The sequence below is a fragment of the Sus scrofa genome, chromosome 1 (genome assembly GCF_054392235.1).
Source record: "Sus scrofa isolate SSC_HxYL_T2T_F1_AM1 chromosome 1, Sscrofa_HxYL_maternal_Yorkshire_Landrace_v2.0, whole genome shotgun sequence".
NCBI classification, from domain to species: domain Eukaryota; kingdom Metazoa; phylum Chordata; class Mammalia; order Artiodactyla; family Suidae; genus Sus; species Sus scrofa.
The window spans coordinates 215,744,007-215,768,473 of record NC_139383.1 but is presented as its reverse complement, the minus strand read 5'-3'; the positions used below and the strand labels follow the sequence as shown (position 1 = coordinate 215,768,473).

At 39.1% G+C, this 24,467-nt stretch overlaps 1 long non-coding RNA gene across 1 annotated transcript in view; it reads left to right on the top strand.

Moving 5' to 3' along the window:
• Nucleotides 1-24,467, top strand: part of LOC146407007 (uncharacterized) — a 121,653-nt gene that overhangs the window by 92,201 nt on the left and 4,985 nt on the right. The gene's annotated exons all lie outside the window — the stretch shown is intronic.

Sequence of the window (24,467 nt, the reverse complement as noted above, 5' to 3'; positions counted from 1 at the left end):
TCCACTAAAATTATTGTTCACATACCCCCTCCAAGTTACTTTAAAAACCATCAGTGATGTCCATCAGTATTCTGGGACACCTAGCTGTGCTCTACTTGGCATTTATCAGGATTTTCCTATCTTAGAGCTTGATGTTGGGGACTGTAGTTTGCTTTAATGAGGCATGGGTTAACCAGCACGACTACTACCCAGCATAACCGTGATGGTGGAAAGATGCCAGGAACTGGGCTCCTTGCTGACCTCTGGTATTATTAGGTATCCATCTCTTATCAACTCTCCTGAGAGCATGTGACTCTGTGTACTCTGGAAAAGGAGTCTAGTGCCTTGAACTGTTTTGCACTCTCCTTCACATGGGCAGCCCCTCTCCGTCACTGTTTGCTAATACTTTTCTCAAATGAAAAACAACCCCTCCAAATTTTTTTTTCTTTTTCTTTTTCTTTTTTTGTCTTTTTGCCATTTCTTGGGCCGCTCCCGCAGCATATGGAGGTTCCCAGGCTAGGGGTCCAATTGGAGCTGTAGCCGCCGGCCTACGCCAGAGCCACAGCAATGCAGGATCCAAGCCGCATATACGACCTACACCCCAGCTCACGGCAACGCCGGATCGTTAACCCACTGAGCAAAGGCAGGGATCGAACCCGCAACCTCATGGTTCCTAGTCGGATTCGTTAACCACTGCGCCATGACGGGAACTCCCAAACTTTTTTTTTTAAAGAGATCTTATATCAGCATTCAAACTCCTGGATTTTGGTGTTGATTGACGTAAACTTGCCAAATTCTTGCATGCACCAAATAAAATCATGATCTAGAGACAGGGGAAGATACAACCCAATTGAACCCTGATGAGGATCCCTTTCAGCTTTTCTGCAGTTATAGGGCTGATTGGAATAGCACACAGGATGGTTTTGATTGCAGCTTCATTAATTACACAGCTGATCAGACCAGGCCTAAGTGAACTTGGCATGGCTTTGAAGACTGTGGTTTTCTTATTGTTTCCCCTTCCATCTGGGGTAAAACACACTCTGGACAATCTCTCCACTGCATGTGCCACGCCTATTTTTTCACCTCAGGACACAGGCCTCTCTTCTCCTTCAGCCCTGATGTCTTTCATGGGGACGACAGTGAGGTTGTGTTCCCCTGCTGTCCCTCTTGGTCCAGCCTAGCAGAAAGAAAACCAGAGCCATAAAACCTGGATTGCAGGCCCAGCTTGGTCACATACTCACTATATCACTTTGAGCCAGATTCCAAACTTTGGTGCATCTCTTTTTCCTTATTTATAAAATGGCAATTGTTGTACCTTAAAACATTGGGGGTTCAAAGAAAATTTTACCATGAACAAAGGACAAATACATTCATTCAATCATTCATTCAAAAGTTTTTTGTAAACTGTGAAGTGCCTCTCTTTTCTCCCTTTTTGCCTTGAAACTTGTTGTCTCCTAGCATCTCTTTAGACAAAAATCCTAATTTGTCATTTGTTTACTCCCACAAATGCAGAGAAAAGTGAAAAATTTTCACGAGATCCTATTGTTCTAATCTTAAAACCCTTACATAGTTTAGGTATTTTGACATTTTCCCTTTGAAGCACTGTCATCTGGCTCCTGCTTATCTCTGTCAATTTATGTACCTTTGGCTCTTACCTTCTCAGCCATGCCAGCTTCTGACATGTCCCTGACCATTTCACAGGCTCTATAGTTTACACCTGTTTTGACTAGAACCCTCTTCCTCCTGCACAGCTGGAACCTTGCTCCTTCACGTGTATGAGCTTTATAGGACCTTCTCAGAGACCCTTTCCTATGTTGCTTTAGCTAAAGGAATCCTCTTGTTTCATAATTCCTCATCACAGTTGCCTCTGTATGTCCTTCACATAGCTGATAATAAACTGTAATTAATCTGCATGTCAACTGATGGCCAGTGTATTGCCCATTGCCAGTAAAATGTGCTCCCCATGAAGGCAGGGGCCAAGTACTCTCTAGACAGTAAAGAATAAAGTTTATAAAGGATGCATTCATTCTGGAAAAAACATGGTGGTGCTTGTGTTGAGCAAGGAATTTGAATCCTCTTCTGGGTATCTGTTAAGGAGGATATGATCCTCTAGGAAATACAGTGACTATTTTATTCTTCCTCCACACCCTCAGCATCTATCATAGAGCCTGATAAACAGCCAGACCTTCCTACATTTTGGTTTACAGAACGAACTCTGCCTCTGTTTTTGGAAACGGACCACCAGGTGAACACACAGCTGCTCCCTTGATCCCAGAGAGCCAGTATTTCGTGTTGACCAGTCCACCCACCTCAGCAACTCAACCTTTGATGACATGACACTCTTGGCCTGTCACCCACCGGCCTGCACCAAATCCCTCCCAAGTCTGTTGATACACAGTAAGGGCTTTCCAACTTCTATACTACTTGTTGAAGGGAGTACTTATGAGAACTTATTCAAAATGAAGATAATCCTCATTATTATATGAGTTAAATCAGTGTAACATGTACCAGCCACTATTCTTAGTTTTGCATGTTTGTCTTGCATATTAACTCATTTGGTCCTAACAATAATCCCATGAGATAGGTTGCAATTATTTCCTCTATTTTATAGCCAATATACTTGAGGAAGTGAGGGGCACAAAGGACTTGACATTATCAGGGCTAAGACATCAGCCTGCTCAGTCTGGCTTAAGGCACCCTGTGTCCAGAAATTCAGCAGTAAATATTGTGATTGTTAAAGACAGATCTTCTGAGTCTATCATCAGTTTTCCCAAGGATATATGGCATATTTATGCTCTAATTTTATGTTTAATTTTTTTCTTTTCTTGGCTGCCCTGTGGTATATGGAGTTCCTGGGCCAGGGATCAGATCTGAGCCACAGTTGCAACCTACACCATGGCTGTGGCATGCTGGATCCTTTACCCACTGTGCTGGGCCAGGGATTGAACCTGCATCCTAGCACTGCAGAGATACTGCCAAGCCCGGTGTGCCACAGCAGAATAGATTAAATGTTTAATGTTTTGTTACATAAGTAGTGCATGAAATAAAGTCTTCTGTAAAGCAATTAATACCCTTCAAATAAAGTAAAAGTCCCCCTTTGACCTCATTTTATAGCCTTGAACTGCTTCTCGCTTCTCCAGGGGCAGCTGTGGTACCCAGTTTTATGTCTGTCCTTCCTAACCATTCCCTAGGCACTTACATGCCCCTGTGTGGTATCAGAAAATAAAAACTACTGCTAGGGTTTCTTTTTCATTTCTTTTTTTTTTTAATTTGTCTTTTATCTTTTCAGGGTTGTACCCACGGCATATGGAGGTTCCCAGGCTAGGGGTTGAATTGGAGCTGCAGCTGCTGGCCTACGCTACAGTCAGAGCATCACATGATCCGAGCTGTGTCTGCGACCTACACCACAGCTCACCGCAATGCCAGATCCTTAACCCACTGAGCAAGACCATGGATTTGAACCTGCATCCTCATGGTTGCTAGTTGTGTTCGTTAACCACTGAGCCACGATGGAAACACTGGTTTCTTTTTCAGTGGTACCCATAGAGCAGCATGTGTAAACAACTAATTCATTTACATTGTACATTTTAAGCCCTTTTTGACAATATACCTGTGAGGTGGTTTTTTGCCAGCTGCAAGGTTGGTATCAGCTGAGACACAGTAGCAGGGCTAGATCCACAACTAACCTTCTCAAACACTCTCCATCATTTTGTAAAGAGTCGCTGCTGCTGTCCCAGGACCAGGGCCAAAGTTGATTTCATGGGTCCACAGATGTGTTTTAATTTTAATTTCTTTAATATCATATTCACTTTTTCTTTTGATTTTCAATGACTTAAAAGTGAGTCTAACCAAGATCATATGTCTCTTTATATCAACATAGCCATCAAGTACAATGTTAATGTTTTAAGCAGGGCAGGCTCTACAAAGTACCTCAAACACATACCTAGGGCTTGCCTGGTTCCTCCCCCTGATGCAGCGAGTTCAGGGTTAATGTCCGGCAAAACAGGTGCCTCCCAGTTAGGACTGGTCAAGGCCATAGTCTAACTACGGGTGAAAGTTTTTGAATATGACTCACAATCGTATACATTCAGAAGTGAAAACTGCACTTCTTCAGGCAAGGATATTTCTAATGCAAGCAGCAGAAATTGATACAAATGAGCATAAGCAAAACTAAGTATGTGTGGAGGGGTCTAAAGCAGAAGAATGGTTAGCACCCATGGAAATCTAGAGAAGTATCAGAAAACATGCCAGAGACCTAAGCGGCCATCCTTTTCCAAGCCATGGGCCTCTCTTCCGCATCCCTCAGCCTATCTGCCTCCATGCCTCCATCCTCTTTCTCTTTGGACTTTTTTTTTTTTTCACTTCTCCCTTAGACTTCTGCATTAATGAGACTCACCTCTCTACAGTTTCTGTCTTTCTCATTTCAAATTCCTATATGAGAGAAACATGATTTGGCCTAGTTTAGGTAAGGTGTGTATCACCCATCCAGTAAGCTAGAGGCAGAGGCCAAGGAAATGGAACAGCAGAGAGGGGTCTGGGTGGTGTTTGCACACACACTCCAAGATGTCAGTGTCATCTCAGTCCTTGATTATCCAATCAACCCACCCCTCTGCCCCTGCTTAACACGAGCCAATCTTCTCATATACAACTATAAATACAATCTCTCCATTCCCAGGGGAAGTGGCTCCTAATCCCTTCTGGCTAATGAATGCAAAGACCTTGTCACCAGGCCAAGGCTCTTGGAAGCTACTATCTCCTGATGATATTTTTTCCCCGAGTGTAGAATAACTATTGGACAAATGATTAGCGAAATGATAAATTTAACTACTATATATACAAACAAAAGAATGAGGTAGAAAATAGTATATAGTCAATCTTTGTGTACTTTAACAGAAAATATAGAAGTTCACGTGGAGGTTAGACAGTGGAAGAACACTTTTACAATAACTTACACAGTGGCAGTCTTTAGGAACATTTCAGGTTTGTAACAAAAATATTAAAGAAACAGTTGCTTTCTCATAAAGGCTGCATTTTCGTTCAAAGTAACTTTCATACCGTCCTTGAAATAAACTTTCTTGGGCTTAGTTTCTCTTGGGAAGTACTGTAATTTGGATTCTAAAGCCATCATTTTGTCTGGGTTAATAGACTGAAGAGTCACTTGTTTTTTTACTACTTAATGACCACATCAACCAAATCTCAGTGGTTGCTGTAGAGAATCTGTGGTTTATTCTAGGTGTCAGTGCAGAAAGAAGAGAGACCTGACCTGACATCAGAAGCTTTCCCTCCCCTGACATGTGGGTAGACTAAGAACTTGAGCTTCATGTTTATTGGGTTAACAAACCAAAGATGGGAATGGGATGGGCATTTAATAATGACAAAATATACAAGTTTGGAAAACTTTGTTTTGAATCCTAAATTAAAACCTAGGGGAATGACTCAAGTAGGCTGTAATATACAGCTGATTTGAATTGTTTTATTAATTATTCATAGAAATGTGAATATGATGACCAATATTTAATAAGGGGGCAGTTTATAACTTAAAACCTTGTACTTAGAAACATTTATAAGCCAAGAGTCTATGGAATTTACCACACTCCCCAAAAGATGAAGATAGCGCTTAAATATAATTTTAAAACATTTACCCATATCCTTTTCTATTCTGATCACCAACTGTTTATAGACACAAAATGTTACAATGACCAAAAAAAAAAAAAAAATCCTAGCATGTCCTCACAACACAGATGGTGCCACATAACTCTGTAATGAGAGGTAATGCTGTAGGATAAAGTCTTGAGGGAAGTACTCTTGCTTGTTTTCCCAGGAGGATGGAATAAATATGGGAATGTAAGACCACATGTGCTACAGTGACTTGGCACAAGGCAGCTGGCTTACAGGTGCTCTGGCAAGTTGTGCCGAGAAGGCTTCTTTCCTTTTGTATTTCTAATATCATGTGCATGAAATTATTTTAATGTGTTTTTGTTCTGAGGTAGAAACTGCAGGCATTCCCTTGGGGCTAAGCAGTTTGACTTTGAATGTGGTCTCTGGAAACAGGTGACAGTCCTATTTTCTTCCTTAAGAGAATTCTTTTCTGTGGGTTGTGCCAGGGATTGTAGCAAGAACAGTTCTCTTTGCCTTTGCATCAATCTTGAGGAGAGGAAGCTTAAAGATAAAAGGGACCCCAAAAATTACCTTAGAAAAGCTTCAGCAAGGTAGGTCTGGTAAGATCATTCGGGCTGAGGCAAATGGGTCACAAAAGATGAGCAAAAACTTCTAGAAATAAAGAGGCAATCATGTATATTCTTAAGAGCCTTTAATCCAGATGTGTCCCAATGCTTAGTTTTGAATCTGATGTAACACTGTGTCTACTGGTGGAAAGCAACGAGCCTGCAGTAAAGGGCATGGTCCTGTAACAATATAGCCTGGTGTAAACTACTGGGAACATAGAAGGCACTTGCCTTACCTCTCGATGCCTGGCCACTCGGCTGGGAATGGATCTGCTTGGAACTTGGCCATTGAAGGGCTGCTCTTCTAGCACATGAAATAAAGAGAGGAGGGAGGAAAAAAATAGCCACCCGTACAAATGTGCTGAAATAAAACTGTTCTTCGTTAGATTCTGAACATTCCCTGTTGTACATTCTCGTTCGATGAGGTAAAGTCATTGGGGTGTGGGAAGCCATACCATGAAGCACAGGAAATAGTTTAAATCTTTGGAAATGTTCTTAAGGTTAAATAAATGGGGAAATAACTCTAGTTAAAAGTTGCCAACCACTTCAGAGTAATTTTTACTGGCAGATATTAGTTAATTGTCAGTGTTCCTCTGAGAACATACACAACCAAGGTATATTGGTGGAGGCTGCCTGGGTACAAGATATGCTTTCTAAAGAGGCTGTGGTCACTTCATTGACTTCTCTGAGACTCACTTCAGACTTAGGCAGCCTTCTGGGGATCAATCAGTGAATTAGATACATCACACAGGTTAAATCATGTTACTGAGATTTCTAGATGGATGACAATAGGCAGGTGAGATTTTGGGGTTTTTTGCTAAATATCAATTGTTGCCTTCAATAAAGCCAGTAGACACATGTCTGAGTTGCTTTATGGAAATGTTAAACCAGTTTTGTCAACCATTCACCTATGATGAATGCAAGGAAATTATGGGATATTTGTTTTGATGATAAAATATGAATTCAAGATCAAGATAGAAAGTGAAGCTCATTGGCTAAAAATGCCTAAAAACCTGTATTATTCCCCAAGGCAGAAGTAGTCAGCATGGTTATTTGACCTAAAAACAGCAGTTTGTATGCAGTCCTCATGATCCTCCACTATTGATGGTATAGATCTGGAAAAGCAGGCTTCTTGGCTTCTTTTTTCTCTAATGTCTCTTCAGTTTCCTGACATTTGTCTTCTTTATCTCCAGAGAGTAAAGCAGGGAAGCCAAAGAATTCATTTCAAGACTCCCTTTTGTTATAGGTCAGAATCCTAGCCAGTACTCCATACATTTCATTATTATGGCTTATGGCATATATCACATACTGCGTAATTATATGTGAATATTTCCTTTAGCCCTACTAGTCTTAGTTCTTTAAGGGCACTGGGTCATGTTCAGCACTCTATTCCCTGTACCTAGGGGATTGCCTATAGATAGCACATTCCTAATTATAGATTATTGAATAATTAAATGAGTAATGAAAGGTCAGTATTATGTTTAAAATACAGTCTAGTAATTATGCCAACCCATTACGATGTCTAAGCATAACAAAAAAGTTTTATTGAGATATAATTCACATATCCTAAAACCTACTTTTTCAAAATATATAATTCAATGTTTTTCAGTATATTCACAATGTTGTACAGCTATCACCACTTTCTAATTTTAGAACATTTTTATCATCGACCTCATGCTCGTTAGCATGCTCTCATCTTCCCAGGCCCTAGCAACCAATGGCTTACTTTCTGTCTCTATGGATGTGCCTATGCTTGATATTTCATATAGTGAGTATTATAAGATAGATATGTGGTCTTTTGTGTCTGATTCTCTTCAGTTAGTATAATGTTCTCAAGTTTTGTCTATTTTGCACCGTGAATCACTACTTCATTCCTTGTTATGGCTGAATAATACACCATTGTATGTATATATCAGTGTGTAACATTTCAATGATTTCCACTCTGTACAAGTGTTTATGTGGACATACGTTTTCAGTTCTCTTGGGTGTATACTGAGTAGTGAAATTACTGTGTCATATTGTAACTCTGTTTTCCACTTTTTGAGGAACTGCCAAACCACTTTCTATAGCAGCTGCACCATTTTACCACCCCACTATTCATGAAGGTTCAAAATGTTCTACATCTTCATCAACACGTGTTATTATCTCTTTTTTTTATTTTAGCCACCCTAGTATATGTGAAGTGGTATCTCATTGTGGTTTTGATTTGCATTTCCCTGGTGACTCATGATGTTGGGCATCTTTCCATGTACTTATGGACCATTTGATTATCTTCTTTGGAGAAATATTTGTTTTTATCTTTTTGCCATTTAAAAAATTGAGTTATTTGTCCTTTTATTGTTGTTTAGTTGTAAGCGTTCTTTAAATATTCTGGATACCAATTTTTTTTAAGGGCCACACCTTGGCATATGGAGGTTCCCAGGCTAGAGGTCCAATCAGAGCTACAGCTGCAAGTCTACACCACAGCCAGAGCAATGTGGGATCTGAGCCGCATCTGGTGACCTACACCACAGCTCACAGCAATGGCAATGACTGATCCTTAACCCACAGATCGAGGCCAGGGATAGAACCCGCAACCTCATTGTTCCTAATCAAATTTGTTTCCACTGCATCATGATGGGAACTCCTGGATACAAATTTCTTATCAGATACATGATTTTAAAATTTCTCCCAATCTGTATGTTCCCTTTTCACTTTCTTGATGGCATCCTTTGAAGTGCAGTTTTTCATATTGATCAAGTTCAATGTATCCAATTTTTCCTTTGATTGCTTATGCTTTAGTTGTAATATCTAAGAAGCTATTCACTGAATTAATGTCACAAAGTATTACACCTATGTTTTCTCCTAATTCTTGGATCGTTTTATCTCTTAGATTTAGGTCTTTGATCAATTTTGAGTTAATTTTTGTATTTGGTGTGACATAGAGATCTAACTTCATTATTTTTCATGTGGTTATCCAGTTGTCCAAGTATGATTTTAACTTCTAGTGACCATATCAGCTGACATTGAGTGGTGAAATCATAATAAAACATCATTAATTAATACTATGTCACACTCAAAACTCATGATAATTTGGCAATTGACTTTTTGTGTTAGGTATAAAAAAAAGCTTTACCAAGAAAATTATCAATAAACAGAATATCACAGAGGAATGTTAGCATACTTAGGTTTTCTTCTGAAAACCGTTAACTGCATCCATTTACTCTAAAATATTATTTCATATATATATATATATATATATATATATATATGTATTTTTTTTTTCTTTTTAAGGTGTACCTTTAACGTGTGGAAGTTTCCAGGCTAGGGGTTGAATTGGAACTGCAGCTGCAGGCCTATGCCACAGCCTTGGCAAAACTGGATCCAGGTCACATTTACAGTCTACACCACAGCTTGTGCCAACACCAGATACTTAACCCACTGAGCGAGGCCAGGGATTAGACCCACATCCTCACAGATACTATGTAGGGTTCTTGACCCACTGAGCCACGATGGGAATGCCAGTATTTATATTCTTTATTTTAAAAATTGCTGAACACTTTGGTTTAGTTGGGCTCTTTGAATTGCAAAGAATGAAGATGTTAATCATTAACTTTAATAAAAAAGGGGTTTACTGAAAGGACTCTGCAGAACTATCATAATTCAAGTCTGGTTCAATATCCTTAAGAGGGCTCTTTGTTACTCAGTTCAAGTTTGAGAAAGAAGGGAGGCCTTGTGGTGAAATAAAATATGAAAGCTATGTAGGAAGAAGATTAAATCCCCATGGAGGAAGGTCCTATTTTTCTTTAGATAGTTCATCCTGAGACCAGGGTACCTTAATTGCTATGCTTTTCTCTCCATCTTCAGGAATAAAACCATTTCCATACTAGTAATGGAAATGGAGCTTGGAGGGTAAGCAGGTCTCATAACTTAGAAGGTGTGCTTCATGGGAAGATAGGAAAATCTCTACCCTGCTTAGGGAGTGACCCTGTGTAACATTCTGAAAGGCTAGAACTAGGATCCCATGATATAGAGAGAATGGGAGCACCAGGCCTGACTTGTTCCCACTTTCCCAATCTGTATGGGTTCAAGCTTATTATCTGATGCCACAGTAAGAACTCACTGGTCAGGGAGTTCCCTTTGTGGTTCAATGGTAATGAACCCAACTAGTATCCATGAAGATGTAGGTTCAATCCCTGGCCTCACTCAGTGGGTCGGGGATCCAGTGTTGCTATGATCTGTGATGTAGGTTGCAGACTCAGCTTGGATCTCATGTTGCTGTGGCTGTGGTGTAGGCTATAGCTCCAATTGGACCCCTACACTGGGAACTTCCTTATGCCACGGGTGAGGCCCTATAAAGGAAAGGAAAGGAAGAAAGAAAGAAAGAAAGAAAGAAAGAAAGAAAGAAAGAAAGAAAGAAAGAAAGAAAGAAAGAAAGAAAGAAAAAGAAGGAAGAAAGAAGAAGAAACCACTGGTCAAATCTGGGGGGTGGGGGTTGTATGTGTCTGTCGGACCTGCTTTTTTTTTTTTATGTATGCATAGACATGGGAGGGGGCTAGTAGTGTGAGAGGTGATGTACCTTCTTCTCTTTCTGTTCAGATTGGATGCTTAACCTCCATCACTGGTGGTCTGCAAGAGAGTCATCTGCCAACCAGCCAGACTTTATTCTCCCCTGACGATTCTCCCTGCCTTCCACACATCCTCCTTGTTCCTGAGTAAAGGAGCACTGTGGCAGGGTTACAGCAAGACATCTGGGAAACTGACTGCTCTCTTCATAACTTGCATGTCTGGTTCTCACTAAACTGCTCCATTTTCTTCTTTCATCTAAATTTGCCTCCTCACCCTCTCCTCCATGCAATTTCTCTAACTCAAGAGTCTGCTTGCTTTGGTTACTAATTCCTTGAAACACTTCAACATACCCCCTGTCATGCTTGACTCTACTTCCTAGTCCCTCTGCTTTCTTCCACCTGAAATTCCCATGGCCCATTTCCAATTCCTGAAAGAGAGAATCAGGTGGGTCTGGCTCAGCCTTTTATATCAAATGACCAGTGATTTTTTACATCATGTGGGTCTCACCAGCTTTATTTATTTATTTGCTTTTTAGGGCCATACCAGCGGCATATGGAGGTTCCCAGGCTACACCACAGCTCACGGCAATGCCGGATCCTTAACCTACTGAGTGAGGCCAGGGATTGAACCCGCAACCTCATGGTTCCTAATCGGATTCATTTCCACTGTGCCATGACAGGAACTCCCTCACCAGCTTTTAGACTGTTGATATTTTGCTCTCTGCCTTACACTTCTATGGATTGGTCTTAGGCTCATGTGACTTACAGTTGGCTGTTTAAAGATCAAGGGGGGCATTAGCCATCTAGAAGAACCTGTGACTATGGAAAGCCCTATGATGTTCAAATTTAGAAATTGCATGCTATGGGATAGAAAGCAAAGATGTTTAACTTCAAAGTATATATAAATGAATGCAGACATATTCTGTCCTTTTACAAAACTAAAACTCAGTTAACTTGCTCATTCAAATTCACTAATTGAAACATTTCATAAATTCTCCAGTGATTATCAGTTAGTAATATTTTTATATCCTTAGAAGCTTAGTTTTTTTAAGCACCCGTATTATTCAATATTATAGGACAACTGGGACTCTGTGGTTTTTTTTTTTTTTTGATGTTTTTCTGTAATATTGCTATGTAAAGGCTTGCTCCTTCTTTTCCTGTTCTATATCAAGAAGCTTTTTTAGCAGGCAAAGAATGTTATGGGCTGAATTGTGTAACCCCCTCCCCTAACGTCCATATGATGTAGTTAGAGATGGGGCCTCAAGGGAGGTAATTAGGTGAAATGAGGTCCTAAGCATGGAGCCCTAAACTAATAGTGTGGTGTCCTTGTTAGAATAGGAAGAAACACAAACACCCTCTTTCCTCACACATACACAGAGGAGAAACCCTGTGGGTACAGAGCAAGAAGACAATCATCCACAGGCAAGAAAGAGAGCTCTCCAGAAACTGACCCTGATCTTAATCATGTACTTCTAGTCTCCATAACTGTGAGAAAATAAATTTATTTTATTTAAGCCACCCAGTGTGGGATATTTTGTTGTGACAGCCCTAGCCAAAGAGCAAAGCAAATGTTTATAAGTTCAGTCCTACCTACCTCTCAAGTTGAACTCAGTTTTATTTCTGTCCTAGCACTATGACCTGAGCTTAAGCATATATGCATGTTTGTGGGCAACTCCCTTTCCCCCTGTACCAGGTAAACCCTATGAGGAGAGGACATGCCTATCTTGGTCACTGCTCTACCCCCTGGGCACATGATATATATAGTTACACAGTGAATGTATGAATGAAGAAATCATTCTGGTCCACCTTTATGAATGAGAACATGGGAGGCTTTTTCCCAAATATAAATATTTGGCCCAGCTGATCATTCTATTCTTCTCATGATGCTTTTCACATTGGGCTTTTAGGAGGCCATGTGCTCCTGACTTCCTCTTTTTCCCTAAGGGCTGCTCTGTCGCCATCTCCTTTCCTAGCTCCTCATGATTCTGATGTAACAATTGGAGTCTCCAGTCTCAGTCCTGTTCCCCATCTCTTCTATGCAATATTAAATAGTGGTTAAAGCATAGTTTCTTGAACCAGATTGCCCAGGTCCAAATTCTGGCTCTGCTACTGAAATAGAAGCATGAGTTTAGGCAAGGGAATACACTTCTCTGTATCCTGTGCCTCCCTATGTGTGAAGTGGGGATTGTAGGTATCTCAAAGTACTGTTGTGAGAGTTAAATGAGTGATATGTGTAAAACACCTAAATGATTCCTGGCATATAGAATGCACTCAGCAAATATTAGATATCATTATTTTCATTATTTTTTATATTAATGTCATGTTTTGGTCATCTACAGTCTCTAAGTGATTTTATCCAATCCCATGTCTTTAATAGTCCTAAACTGCCTCTGAGGTCCAGGCTCATATAACCATCATATATCCAATTGTGGTAGGCAGGATTCTAAAATGCCCCCAAGATTCCTGTTCCCTGGTGTACACACCCCGTATAATCTCCTCCCCTTGAGTGTGGTGGGATCTTGTGAGTGTGATAAGATATCACTCCTGTTATTAGGATATTAATCAGTTATTAGGGTATTAATCAGTTGACTTTGAGATAAGCCAAAGGGAGATTATCTTAAGTGGACCTGGCCTCATCAGGGGAGGCTTTAAAGGAAGGTAAAGCATCAGAGAGGTGCATGCCTGCTGGCCAGGAAGAAAGCAGACAGCGCTGTGCAGACAAACAATCCATGGGAGCCACGTGGCGAGGTTGGGAGCAGCCGCTAGGAGTTGAGAGCCAGCAAGAAAACGGGGGGCCTCGGTCCTCCAGCTGCAAGGAAATAGATTCTGCCAATAACCAGTGAGCTTGGAAGAGTCTCCCAAGCCTCCGATGAGAATCACAGCTCTGGCCGCCACCTTGATTTCGTCCTGTTGAGCCCCTGAGTGAGCGACCCAGCTAACCCAGCCCAGGAATTCTGATGTGCAGGAACTGAGAGATAATAAATGGGTGTTGTTCTAAGCTGCTAAATATGTGGTACTCTGCTAGACAGCAATAGGAAATGCAGATACCAACTGCCAAGTTTACTTCTCTACATCAGTGTGAGGAAGAATCTCACACTTTGCAGATCCAAAAAGAGCTCTTGACTTTGTTCCACCCTCCTACATTTTCCTCTTTGCAATAAGTTGCTCAGACCTAAAACTTGAACGCTCCTTGATGTCTCTCCTTCCCTTCCAACCCACCTACATTTCATTAGCAAAGCCCATAGAGTCTCTCATCAAAATGTGTCCTGCATCCAACGGCTACTCAGCACCTTCCCTGAAGCCATCTCGGCCCAAGCCACCTCCATCTTTTGCCTGGACCCACTTCAGCAGCATCTAACTGCCCCACCATTCATTGTAGTGACTCTGTAACTGCAGGCGCAACATGTGTTTGAATGTAAATTGGACCATGCCACTCTGTGTGAGATGCACCAATGACTTTTCATGACTCTCAGAATAAAATCCAGATTCCTTGCCGTGACCTCAAGGCCCTTCACGATTTTGTCCTGGCTACTTCTCTCATCTCATTTCCTACCATGATTTCCCTCATTCTTCTCTGGCCTTTTCTGCTTTTACTTTATGATGCCAAGGAAGGTTTTATTCCAGGAACTTTATCAATGTTTTTTATTTTGCCTGGAACATTCTGCCCCATGCCTTGCATGACTCCTTCCCTCACTTCATTAAGGTTTCTGCCCAAATGTTACCTCCTCCAGCAGCCTTCCCTGATTGTCCTGCCTTAAATAACCAACCCCTCCCTCCTCACTGCCTATTTATCTTTAGCACACTTAACACTCCTAGCATGGTTACATGTAGTGTGTTCTCTATTTTTTAGAGAAAACACACACACACACACACACACACACACACACACACACACACACACACACACACACACACACACACACATATATATATATATATATATGACTAGTCTCCACTTCTAGATTCTAAGTTCCACCAAGGCAAGGACTTTGACTAATCCCTCAGTCTTCAGGCCTTATAGCATTGTCTGGCACTTAAATAACCTTTATTGAATTAAGAATGTTAGAGAAATATTTGATAGGCTTACATTAAAAACTGAATTATAACTTCTGGTCTTTTCCAAGAAAATTCTGATCATGACCTCTGTTAAATTAGGAATTGATATATGTATGTAAAAAAATAGGAATTAAGAAATATATTATAATTGAGAAACATTTGTCAAATTCCATGGTGTTTTAGAGAAGTTTAATGCCATTTAAAAATACTAATGAGGTACAACTACTACAGAAGACAGTATGGAGGTACCTCAGAAAACTAAATATAGAATTACCTTATGATCCAGCAATCCTATTCCCAGGCATATATCTGGACAAAACTTTCATTCAAAAAGATACATGCACCCTTGTGTTCATTGCAGGACTATTCACAATAGCCAAGACATGGACACAACCTAAATGTCCATTAACAGATGATTGGATTAAGAAGGTGTGATATGTACACACAATGGAATATTACTTAGCCATAATAAGAACAAAATAATACCATTTGCAGCAAATGGATGGAACTAGAGACTCTCATACTAAGTGAACTAAGTCATAAAGAGAAAGACAGATACCGTATGATATCACTTATATGTAGAATCTAAAATATGGCACAAATGAACCTATCTATAGAACAGAAATACATGCAAGGACATAGACAACAGAATTGTCGCTGCCAAGGGAGAGAGAAAGGGAGTGGGGTGGACTGGAAGTTTGGAGTTAGCAGATGCAAAATATTGCATTTGGAATGGAAATGCAATAAGGTCCTGCTGTATAGGGAACTATATCCAATCACTTGTGATGGAACATGGTAGAAGATAATATAAGAAAAAGAATGTATGTATATGTATAACTGGGTCACTTTACAGAAGAAATTGACAGAACATTGTAAATCAACTATAATAAAAAATTTAAAAAATACTAATGATATTACTGGTGCCCTTTTTGCTGATGTACGTTTATGGGGGTTGAACTCCAAGACATAATGTTGTTTTCATTATGTTCACTTTTCATTTTCTTCTTTCTTTCTTGTCTTTATTTTTTCTTTCTCTCATTTTTTTTGGGGGGGGGGGCAGGGAAGAGGTGATTTTTGTTAATCCAAATACTGAAATCTAAATTCTAGCCCTGATCAAGACAGACATGAAAATGGGGCTGTGATGAGACCATGTCCTAGGTCAAATACAAACCGCCTTAGTAATCAATGGCAAACAGAGGTAGAAAATATCCAAAATATATGTGACATGGAAAATAGGGTTGTTTAGAGCTCATCTCATATTTTAGATATCTGGAGGGATCACAAGTTCAAAGTTTCAGCACAACAAATAGATGCCATTACAATGAAGTTTGAGATGTTGGAAAGTTTTTCCCGGTATAAAAAAGACTTAAGTAATGCAAGATGTATCAGTTTTGAAGGCCAAATTTCCAGGTTTACAGTGATCAGTTCGCATGTAGAGACGTATTCATCCCTTTCTTCCTTCTCACAATGGAACTTATATTAAAGATGTGGGCAAATTATCTCTACGGGCTGGGAATGAGTTAGCTCCCCTACAGTGTAGAAAATGGTATATTGATTATGAAGAAAGTCAAGGCAATATGGTGTGTGTCTTTCCATCTGACACCTTAGGTTTCTACTGCTTCAAAACTATCACTATCTACTCAAATAATGCAGTCATTCCTTTTTCCCTAGCAGGTCATCTCCTTGTCAACTTGAGGCTTTTTAAACAACATAAATATCTTTTAATTTATAGAAGACATGTTTATTATAATTGGGCTAGGTTTAATCAAGCAAATCAAATTCAAATGTCTTTTAAATTATCTTCCAAAAAATACAATGTAAAATTTTTTTTAGCTGTAATTTCGATATGGAAATATTTACTGTTTACTAAAAAGGGCCTTTTTTGAACACTAGTCAAGTATGGAAATATGCTGTGAATTAAAAATCTGATCTGATAAAATGACACATAAATATTTTATCAGGAATTTTGGTCCTAATGTCCAGGAGATGGTTGTAAATTTGCCTGTAATATAAAGCTCCCTCTCTCGCTTGACAACTTCAGTGAGCCAACTATTCTGGGTATTAAAAACTGCCCAGATTATTGTTAATGCTAATCCTAATGGATTTGCTGAATAAGTATGATTTTACCCCTTTTATAATGTCGTAGTTGTGTGACTGTTATATTGCACGTCTTTGCTCTGGATTCTGGCTTCCCCCATTGTGCACATGGATAGAAATTATGGTCTGTTTCTCATGAAGGTAGGTTTAATTCCAGTTGAATGAACATTATAAAAAGCATTATTTATTTTTAGTGAATGTCAGGGTTGTGTCCATGGTCTAAAAAAGAAAGAAAGAAAAAAACTTTAATTTTATTTAGACACAAGGACAGGCCAATATTTTTAAGATTTTTGAAAAAATTAATATTGATCAGAAACCTTCTTAGTTGAAACAATCAAAGCATCACTCAACCAAGTGGTTAAAGCACCAGGGGTGTCTAAGAATTTTCTAAAGTGATCTTGTCCCTGGAGTTCCCGCTGTGGCACAGCAGATTAAGGATCCAGAATTGTTTCTGCAGCAACACAGTTTTAATCCATCCCCAGCTCAGTGTATTGGCTTAAGGACCCATTGTTGCCACAGCTGTGGTGTAGGTCACTGCTGCAGCTTGGATTTGATCCCTAGTGGGCACAGGAAATTCCATATGCTGTAGGTGTGGGGTAAAGCCAGAAATAAACAAATGAAAATAAATTGAACATGTCCCATACTACAGCAGTGGCTCTAGGAGAGGTGAAAGTGATGTGAACCTTCAGGAACTAGCAGGTTGGAATGAGATGTTCACAAATAGACCAACAGAAGATTACTCGTGATTTTTCCCTTTTTACCTTCCCATGCCACACATTTCATAGATCTTGATACTTGTAATTAAATCCAACCAAATTAAGTGACAGATTACCCTGCTCGTTAGTAAGCACAATAAAATATGTTCGGTTATGATGAGATACCACAATAGTAAGGCATGGTGTTGAAATGGAATCACTGGATTAAAATGCTTCAGGATCTCAGTGCTTTCCTATTATTTTCTCATTCATCATCATCATACCACTCCTGTGAGTGGGTGGACGCTATGCTCTCCATTTGACAATCATATACACCAGTGCAAGGAGAGAGCCAAAGATTTCCAAATGTCACTCACAAAACAAAAAACAAATAAACCAAAAAAACCCAGCTAGGAAAATGGCAGCAAAATCCAGATTTAAGAACTCCCTGAATACTGGCAGGCCCACGATGGCACAATCCATTGAATTTCACAGTTTTAAAAAAAATATCTTTTAGAGAACATACTAGTGGTTACCATTGGGGAGAGGGAAAAGGGAAAGGTCAAGACTGGGGTAGGGGACTAAGAGATACAAACTATTTTGTATAAAATAAATAAGCAACAGGGTTATCTTGGACAGCACAAGGAATATAGTCAGAACTATATAATATCTATAAATGGGTATAGCCTTAAAAACCATTTTTTGCTGGTACACCTGAAATTTATGTAATATTATACATCAGTTATACTCCAATAAAAAAATTACCATAGGTGACTCCTCAAGACCTGCTTCTCTTAACTACGCTTTTAATGTGAGTTCAATGCAGGAAAAAAAAATGTAAATACCTTTATTTACTGGAATAGAAACAGAGCAGCCATCCTGGGCTAATGTTGGCCTCTTGGCCTCTTTTATGAGAAGGACCTAAGTTTTTTTTTGTTTTTTTTTTTTTTTGTTTGTTTTTTTTTTTACAGGGGACCCAGAAAGCATTCTTTATGAAATTTGCATTTTAATTATATAAAATATTCCTTTTTAGTGTTAGAATTTGCATAGTTGGGCAATTTAGATTGTTAAAATGCCACTATATGCACTTGTGTCTCCAGGCATCCTCATCTTAATCCTCATCCTCTCACCTGGTGACCAGTTCCACTAAACTCAGTACACAGAGTAATCACAGCTTCCTCAATAACTCCTCTTAATTCTGTGCTCAAGACTTTTCATTCATGCTTTATTGCAAAATTCCATATCTTAACTAATAAAGTTCTCAGTCAGGACTCTCCACTAATTCTCTTTCCCCACCTGTCACTCTTATTCATTCATTCAGTGAATATCAATTGGTTATCTATATATGCAAGGTACTGTGTTTATTCCCCTGTTACCTAAAATTATGTAAACCATGTCTTTCATCCCTAGAGGAAATCATACTTCTGGAAAGGGAAACTAAATAAGTATTTTATAGGGAAACAAGTGAAATAATGCATAGGGGGTTTAATGTGAGGGCTATGTCTCCATTTTAAAAAAGTAGATAATTATCTTGAAAGAAATTCATAATATTGAAAGAAAAAAGGGTTAGGAAAAAAATAGCTGAAAGACTGTTCACTGAGGGCTATTTGTCATGGAAAAGAATTTAAAAAGTACTATCAGAAATTATACTGGAATGGGAAATGTGTTAAATAATTACAGTATGTTCATAGATTGGACTATGAGGCAGTTGCAAGTATTCTGCTCCTAACCTCTTTACAGCTTCTCTAGGAGTGAGATGGAACCTTCTTCTACCTATTTCTCCACCAGGTGCAACACATGGAGTGTCAGATGATGAATTTCTGTGAGACTTCTTCCTGGCATGGTGAAGCCTTTGACAATGCCTCTATTATTTCCTGTCCTTGAACTTTCTGGGAGTTGTAGCTTCAATTAGTAGAAATGTACCTAAGGGGAATTAGACTTCTACTATGCTCCTCCCACCCCACAAAAAAATAACAATCACTTGGAACAAGGATGGTTCCTAACTTTTGTGTTTGGATTGACTGAATAACAGAAAAAAGTGTTTTCTCATGGATCCCTAGGTGGGCAGGGCATGATCAATCTTTTGTCCATCTCCTTCAGTTTTCTCTTAAGTGGAAATTCTTTTCAAATTCTGGCAAGAACTTGACAGATAACACTGTTTTTCACCATCATTGTTGGTTTTCATCTTTCTTCCTTTCTTCTGACTTGTCACAGGCATTTTATTAGTAGTATTAGTATTAGTATTAGTATTAATATTAGTAATTTGTCTTTTTGTCTTTTCTAGGGCCGCACCCATGGCATATGGAGGTTCCCAGGCTAGGGGTCTAATTGGAGCTGTAGCCGCCGGCCTACGCCAGAGCCACAGCAATGCGGGATCCGAGCCACATCTGAGACCTACACCACAGCTCACAGCAGCGCTGGATCCTTAACCCACTGAGTGAGGCCAGGGATCGAACCCCAAACCGCATGGTTTCTAGTCGGATTCGTTAATCACTGAGCCACATGGGAACTCTTGTCACAGGTATTTTAGAGGGAAGTTTAGGAAAGCTTTTTCAGGGACACATGCCAGCAGTATATAAAACCCACTGTTTTATTTGGCTTGTACAATTAAAAAAAAATTCCTTCAGGCTAGACATTGATTCCCCATTTGGCCATTGTTTCTCCCACTTCCTACTATCTTTTTCTGGGGGGAGCATGCTCAAGGCATGTGAAAATTCCCAGGCTAGGGATCAAAATCGTGCCACAGCAGTGACCCAAGCTGCTGTGGTGACAATGCCAGACCCTTAAACTGCTGACCTACAGGAGAATTTCCACTTTCTACTATCCTAAAGTGACTTATTCACTTAAATTACCTTCCTGGCCATTGCATCTATCACTGTTTGCCATCCCTGTTTTCTAGGCATAACAGAAATGAAAAAAAAAAAAAAAAGTCAGGAGTTCCCAATGTGGCTCAGCAGAAACGAATTTGATTAGCATCTATGAGGACGCAGGTTTGATTCCTGGCTTTGCTCAGTGGGTTAAAGATCCAGCATTGCCGTGACCTGTGGTGTTGGGTAGCAGACACAGCTCAGGATCCCACATTGCCATGGCTGTGGTGTAGGCTGGCATCTGTAATTCCAATTCAACCCCTAGCCTGGGAACCTCCATATATTGCAGGTATGGCCCTAAGAAGACCAAAAAAAAAAAAAAGGAAAGAAAAAAGACAAAAAATCACCTGGACAGGTATTCCAATACTAGAGGGAATTCTAACATTTCCAACTTAGAAATCAATAGAAAACAATAATAAATTCATATAAGGGATCTCTTAATGGATACTAGCATTTTTCTGTTCATTCCTAGATGCAGGGAGGGAATTTCTTTAGTACCTGAAAAGTCTGTCTTTAGTCCTTGAATGGAGAAAGGAATGTGAGTCCTAACAAAATCAATGTATGAAAGGACTAGGAAATGCAAGCAATAAGGAGTGACATGTAGTGGGAATTTTGCCAACTAATAAAACATTTGCCTTTCAAGCCAGGCACTGCGCCCAAATCAACTAGCTGAATCCTTCATGGTTCAGATCCTCTTCATTTTCTCTCTAACTCTCTATCTTGCTAGTCAACTCTGATGTTTTCCAAACATTTAGAAACTGGAATGTAATCCCAGAAAGTGAGGGATATCCTTTGGGCAGCCACCCTGATCTTGGAAAGAAACAAGATTTCAGATTCCACACCCTCTTCCTGGAAAGCCCATTTCAGATTCCTTTCTGATAGCCTAGGGGAAGGTAGATGACATTAGGGAAGACCTCAACTTTCTCATCATTCTGTGGAATCCCAAATAGCAAACCTTGGTCTCATTTGGGAGAAGTGGTATTAGAATGAAATATATGGGGAGATATAGAAAAGTCTACATTCTATGTTGATCAGATTATTTATTATTATCTAAATCATTGATCCCCTTTGTTTCAAAAATATTACAGCAGAGAAGGGAGATTCTGGGACATTGTTTAAAAATATAAAGAATTGGTTCTTATAGGTGTTGGGTAGGATCTGGGAATGTGCATATTTAATAAGCACCTCAGTGATTCTGACAGAGAAAGTCCACAGACCACACCTTGAGAAGCATTAAGACTTTATTCACGCATAAAATATATCTGCAAACTTCCCACTTGAAATTTCAATTATTCTTAATTATGATGAAACTGGGTAATATAAATCTAATAATTCAGAAATCTCATTTTATCCATTGCTTACAACATTTTTCCAAATCTCCACACCCTGTTAGAATTCTTCACTTGAACAAAGAGAAGCCAATGTCATTGACCATCTGTCCATCAGCTGGATAATCAATCCAAGTTCACTACTGAGACCAAGTTAGAAATCTTTGGGTGTTAAAGTTTCAAGGGTACACTAAATCACAGAGGGGAAAAATCACTTTATGGAGATATGACAGTTTAGGTTTTCATCAATGGCAGAAGAACACAAAAAAGTAATTGAGAAGGTCAGCTTATTTGTTACAAAATTTAAAGAATAACAGCAAGAAAGGCATTACCTTTAATGAAATTTGAGGGATACAGTGGATTATGTAAAATCACTTATAGAAATTTTGCCAAATTGGCCAGAGTATTTCAGATAACTTTTTTCATTTCTTATTTTGTTTATGTGGGTTCTCGCTCTCTTTTTCTTGGTGAGTATGGCCAGAGGTTTGGTCATTTTGTTTATCCTTTCAAAGATGGTTCTTGGTTTCATAGATTTCTTTTCTATCGTTTTTTTAAAATCTCTATTTTATTGATTTCCTCTCTGATCTTTGTGATTTCCTTCCTTCTGATGACTTCAGGCTTTGTTTGTTTTTCTTTTTTCTTTTCTTTTCTTTTTTTCTTTTCTTTTCTTTTTTGTCTTTTTGCCTTTTCTAGGGCCACTCCCATGGCATGTGGAGGTTCCCAGGCTAGGGGTCCAACCGGAGGTCTAGCTGACAGCCTATGCCAGAGCCATAGCAACACGGGATTCGAGCCACGTCTGCGACCTACACCACAGCTCACGGCAATGCTGGATCCTTAACCCACTGAGCAAGGTCAGGGATCTAACCCGCAACCTCATGGTTCCCAGTCGGATTCATTAACCACTGAGCCATGATGGGAACTCCCTGTTCTTCTTTTTCTAATTCTTTTAGATGGTAGGTTAGGTTGTTGATTTGAGATTTTTCTTCTATTGCTATCATCTTCCCTCTAAGAACTTCTTTTGCAGTATCCCACAGATTTTTTATGGTTGTGTTTTCATCTTTGTTTGTCTCAAGGTATTTTTTCATTTCCTTTTTGATTTCCTCATTGATCCATTGGTTTTCTAGTAGCATGTTGTTTAGTCTCCATGTAGTCATTTTTTCTCATTTTTTCCCCTGTAGCTGATTTTTGGTTTCATGCCATTGTGGTCAGAGAACATACTTGAAATAATTTCTATACTCAAGTTTTTTGAGATTAGTTTTGTGCCCCAGTATGTGGTTAATTTAATCCTAGAGAATATTCCATGTGCACTTGAAAGAATGTATATTATGGGTTTTTTTTTTTTGCATGTAATATCCTGAAAATATCAAGTAAGTCTAACTGTTATATCATGTCATTTGAGATCTCTGTTGCCCTGTTGATTTTATATCTAGAGGATCTGTCCATTGATGTGAGTATGGTGTTAAATTCTCCTACTATTATTTTATTCCCATCAATTTCTCCTTTCATGTCTGTTAGTATTTGTTGTATGTATCTCTGTGCTCCTATATTAGGGGCATATATATTAATGGATATAATATCTTCTTCTTGAATTAATCCTTTTATCATTAAATAGTATCTGTATTTATCTTTCTTTATGGACTCTGTCTTATTTGCTTATTTATTTATTATTTATTTATTTATTTTTGTCTTTTTAGGGCCACACTCACTGCATATGGACGTTCCCAGGCTAGGGATCTAATTGGAGCTGTTGCTGCCAGCCTATGCCAGAACCACAGAAAAGTGGGATCTGAGCCCATCTGTGACCTATACCACAGCTCATGGCAACACTGGATCCTTAACCCACTGAGCAAGGCCAGGGATTGAACCCCCAACCTCATAGTTCCTAGTTGGATTCATTTCTGCTGAACCATGACTGGAACTTCTGGAGTCTGTTTTAAAGTCTATTTTGTCTGATATGTGTATTAACAACCTGTTTTCCACTTCTGTGAAACTTGCATACTAATCCATGCTAAATAAAACTGCACCTAAGTGTATTATTAAAACAATATAAATACTACCCTCACCAAAGTCAATAAGGGTTGGAATTTTGAATATATGTGATGCTAATATGGTATGGGCTATCATGAATAGGAATTTCTCTGAAGGTTTTGCTCAGTTTGTATATCAATTATGCTCTAGGTCTTAAGGACTGTGTTCAAGAAGAAAATGGACCCCTGTTAAAATATATGTAGAAATATGTAGGAAAGTGCAAATGTTACACAAATGAACAAATTCCTGAAATAATTCACAAATTTTACCCTTGTATAAATATCCTTATAAGCCTCATACCTTGTTTCCTCAAATAAGTCTAGAATTCACTTAAGATGATTGTTAGTAAGGAGCTTTATAATCTCTGATAAGACTGTTAGAGACTTTGAAAAGATTCCAAATATGGCTCTATCAATGACTAAAGTAATGTGCCTTTGTTTGCACAGCTAACACTGTAATTTGCACATGCAGCTTGATGAATACGTTCAGGTACTCTAAGGCATAGGATCCAAGGCACAAGAATTTTAGGAGGTGATGTTTGCTCTGTATATTTGCCCACAAATTTCTTTTTTTAACCCGTTTGAAAGGATGAAATTGGGCACAAATAGCACTTACTCCCAAAGTAAAGATTTTACAGATTATAGTT